The sequence below is a fragment of the Myotis lucifugus genome, unplaced genomic scaffold (assembly GCF_000147115.1).
Source record: "Myotis lucifugus unplaced genomic scaffold, Myoluc2.0 scaffold_493, whole genome shotgun sequence".
NCBI lineage: Eukaryota > Metazoa > Chordata > Mammalia > Chiroptera > Vespertilionidae > Myotis > Myotis lucifugus.
Genome location: NW_005871541.1, coordinates 516,710 through 521,477, shown reverse-complemented (window position 1 = coordinate 521,477; position 4,768 = coordinate 516,710).

Here is a 4,768-nt window from a genome sequence, read left to right as displayed (position 1 = left end):
TCCAGTCTTAATGGTGTGGTACATCTCTTTGAATACTCCCCAGCCTCCAGCTTGTTGAGCTGTAATCACCCTCCTAAATATGCCTCCAACTAATAAATCAACTTTTTGGGTTGATTACCAGTTAACTTTTCTTAGATTAGTTAAATGTTATGCCCAGATTTCAGGGATCCCCAAGATATCTCATCAGGGAGCCAGCCAGTCCGATGCAAAAAGCATAAGAGTCTTTTATTCGAGCTAGCTCGGTTCCCCCACCTTGCCGATGCAGCGACAGGAAGCAGAGAGAGATAACTCTGTGGAGACGGGTTATATAGGGGGAGTTGGGAGGAAGGGGAGGAGAAAGGACCTGTGCTCTGCCCGATTGGCCAGGCACAAGTCTGTGTCTTGTTCCTGGGTGTGGCTAGCAGAGGCTTAGACTTCCGGGAAGAAGCTCCTTGCCAAGCACGTGGCCAAGGTAAGATGGAGCACTTACCCTGGGGCAAGGTGGAGGGGCCTAGCCCTCGCCCTTTCAGTAAAGATGTTTGTTTCTTCTCTTTTTCATGCACCAAGAGGCACAGGGTGCCATTTGGTTACTTTAATACAGTGGGGCCTTGACTTACGAGTTTAATTCGTTCTGTGACGGAGCTTGTAACTCAAATTACTCGTATGTCAAATCAATTTTCACCATTACAATGAATTGAATGCTGGGCTGATGATTTGGCATTCACTGTGACGTTCACTGGGCCAACTAGTGGTGGGGTACCTGAAGCTGGCTCGTAACCCGAATTTTAGCTCGCAACTCAAAGCAAAAAATCGGCCGAGACGGCGTATCTCAAAAAACTCGTTAGTCAGGACACTCGTAAGTCAAGGCCCCACTGTATTAGAGATCAGTGTAAGTCAGTGGTTCTCAACCAGGGGAGATTGTACCACCTCCTCTCCTGTCTCCCCAGGACATAGGGTGATGTCAGAGGAAATGCTCTTCACACTGGGGCGTCGAGGGTTCTACTGGACTCTAGTGGGTAGAGGTCTTGGGGTGGTGCTAATCACCCTACATTTCCCAATAAGAACTACTGGCCCCAAATATCACTGTTGAGCAGATGGGGAGCTCTGCTCCTGCCCTGCCCCCAGGGGTCCCAGCGGGCGTCCCCTCTCCCTGCTGTTCTCATCTCTCCTGACCCTGTCCACCTCCAGTCCCCTCCTCTTGCATCTTCAGTGCCAGTGCTTCTGAACCTACATGTGCTTTTTCTCCAAGGTCTGCCCTAACCTCTCCACAATCCCGCCCCTTTCTCTCCTCTTCTAGCAGGGACACTCCACCAGAGGGCGTTCATGCTCCTGCTTCAGCTTCTGTGGACCTTTCTATCACCAGAGACAAATGAATGCAAGTGTTTTATGGCCACAAACCCAGCCCTCAAATACTCTTCAGATTAGCTCAGGGTCAAGCTCCTGCATCAGACACCAGGTTCTGCAGGGGAGAACCTGACACAGGAACCAAATCAGGACTCAAGTCATTAGGGAGAGGGATGAACCGTGTAAGCTGGGCACTGAGGCCCTGGTGTCCTCTCCCTGTGAGTGGTGAATATACCACTGCTTTTTATCACTCATCTACTGATGGGCACTTGGGTTGCTTCCATATCTTGGCTATTGAAAATAATGCTGCAGTGAACATAGAGGTGCATATGTTCTTTCTTATTAGTGTTTTGGATTTCTGTGAATATATACCCAAAAGTGTAATTGCTGTGTCACAGGTGGTTTCATTTTTAATATTTTTTGTGAACATTTTTAAAAATTGTATTGCTTTTTAAAGATAGAGAGAGAGAAACATCAATGTGAGAGAGAAACATCTATTGGTTCCCTCCCATATGCACCCAAACCGGGTATTGAGCTGCAACCTTGGTATGCGTCCTAACCTGGAATCTAACACAACACATTTGGGTGTACAGGACGATGCTCCAACCAACCATGTCACTCGGGCCAAGGCTCATTTTTAATTTTTTGAAGGCCCTCCATAATGTTTTTGATGGTGGCTACGCCAATCTGCATTCCCACTAACAGTGTACCAGGGTTCCCTTTTCTCCACAGCCTCTCCAACACTTGTTTGGTATTTATTGATGATAGCCTTTCTGACAGGTGTGAGGTGATATCTCATTGTGGTTTTAATTTGCATTTGTCCAATGGACATCCTTTCACATGTCCATTGGCCACCTGTGTCTTCTCTTTGGAAAAGTATCTATTCATGTCCTTTGTCCATGTCTTGATTGGATTGTTTGGGTTTTTTTGGTGTTGAGTTTTATAAGTTCCTTATAAATTTTGGATATTAAGCCCTTTTCAGATTTATCAGGAAACATGTCCTCCTATTCAGTAGGTTGTCTCTTTTTTTGTTGTTGATGGTTTCCTTTGCTGTACAAATACATTTTAGTTTGATGTAGTCCCATTTCTTTATTTTTTTCTTTTGTTTCCCTTGCCCAAGGCAATGCATCAGAAAAAAAAAATATGTCCAAGATTTTACTGCCTATGTTTTCTTCTAGGATTTTATGTTTTTGAGTCTAACATTTAAGTACTTAATTCATTTTGAGTTTATTCTTGTGTATGGTGTAAGAAGATGGTCTGGTTTCATTTATTTGCATGCATTTATCTAATTTTTCAAGCACCATTTATTGTTTATACATGTTTACAACATTGTATGTTCTTGCCTACTTTGTAGAATATTAATTGAGTATAAAGTCATGGGTTTATTTTTGGGCTCTATTAAATTACACTACTTAGGGAAATGTTTCTCAAACTCCCAGTGTTTTTGAGAATTACCTGAGGTGTTTTTTGATAGTAGATTCCTGGACTCCATGTTCTCATGGCCAAGCCTGAGATAAATGGGGCCGTGGTGGAGATGTGCTGCCCTCTGGTGGTAAAAGCTACAAGGCCTGGCAAAGGGATGGGTGTCATTCTAACTTTGGGAAGGAAGGTTGAGAAGAGTGATTCCATTTACAATATGAACCTTTGTTAGATGTAGGAGACCTCACCATGAATCCTTGTATTTAAAATAAATATTTGTTCAATGACTCTCAAATCCCCTACCTTGATGCTTCGCCTGTGTCCAGAGAACCCATCAACACACACACACAGACACACACACAAACACCAAGACACACCTTAGGGAAACTTTCATCATCATGGACAGCACCAAACAGGCAACAGGAGCAGAGCAAAGAGAGTGAATGGCACCAAAGATGTCCCTGGGCAGTCAGCTCAGAATCTGCTCTGAGGGCTGAGATGGGGCTGGGGAAGGGGCAGCACCTGCAGGAAGTGGGGAGGGTGCCATGGGACTGGGGACTGCTGACCAGGAAGGAGCACTATTCCCAACACAGAACACATCTCTCTGAAGCCCTATGGATACAGAGGGGCCTGGGCCTGGCTGTCCCTGCCTCATCCCAACACCAGCCCTGAACCAGGTGCTGAATTTGCAGTCTGCCTCCCAAGTGGGTAGAGTGAAGTTGATGGTGACAAACAAAAACTTAAAAGCTTTTAAAAAATAAGAAAATGTCCATGCACTTTCTGTCAAATTCCCAAGACATTTGCTCCTGACATCTAAATTATCAGGAAGTTCTGTCATTTCCTGGACTCCTGCCCCACATGTCCACTTGCAGACACACAGGGTGATAACAATTGTCCCTGCATCGCTCCTTTGTTCAGCTGCTGCCACCTCCTGGCAGATGATGGTAATCAGGACATGGAGCCTGAGAGCCTGGTCCCACAGCTGACCAGGAAGGCAGGACTGGGCCTCCACACTGGTGGGGTCAGGGGCAGCAATGACCATTCTGCAGCCCTGGGGGGACTGGGCAGTTGGGCAGACAGAGCTGCCCGAGGGTGAGGGGGACAAAGAGTTGATGCAGGACTGAGGGGGGAAGGACTGAGGCCTCAGCTGGGAGCACTGAAGGGGAGGTGATGGAATGTTCGCAGGGAAAGGGCTGGATTCTGCAGAGGAAACGCTCTGGCGCACTGACTCAGCTGAGGCGCTAAGCAGGCTGTGTGCCTCCTGCTGGCCCTCATCTCAGCTCCCACCTCCAGGTAAGGCTCTCTCCTCACGTCCACCTGCCCTCCCTCACCTGGGCTCCTCATGGTCCACTCTACATGAAAAGGCTCTGGGTCCCTGTCCTGCACTGCAGGGAGGGGGAGGGGAGCCTGAGTTTCCCCACAGACAGCCCAGCAGTGGTGTCCTGAGGAGGGTGGGAAGGGTGAGGGAGGTCCTCACTCTCCCACTTCCTGGGTCCTGATCTGAAGTTGATGGCAAAGCCCAACACCACCTGCTTCCTCAGGTCCTGAGAGAACCTCCCTCGCCCACCCTGAGCAGACCTCCCCCTTGAGTGCCATCATTTGGACACTTTCTTCTTTCTATGGGGGTTCAGCTGCTTTCAGGCCCTTAGGGAACGTGTGACTCTCTGTGTATAGGGGATGAGTAACAGAAATGGGCAGAGAACTCGCTTTACTCTTCACAGAAGATGGTCTAGCTTAACTTTGAAAGCTTAAAATCATAGGAGTGTCTACATAAAATCAACATTTTCAGATAAAACATGAAGGTGGCTTTCACCATTTCCTTAAGAGCACAACTGCAAAAAGGACATTAATAATGCATCACAGTTACCGGTAAAATAAAATTGTTCCTTTGTCCTTAAGAGAGATTCCAGTGATTATCTTCATGTTCACACGTAGAAGGATGCCTTTCAGTCCGTATGTCTCCCACATCCTGAAGCACTGCTCAGGAAGCACCTGCAGTGAGACTGTGGAGACTTGCTTAGACCAC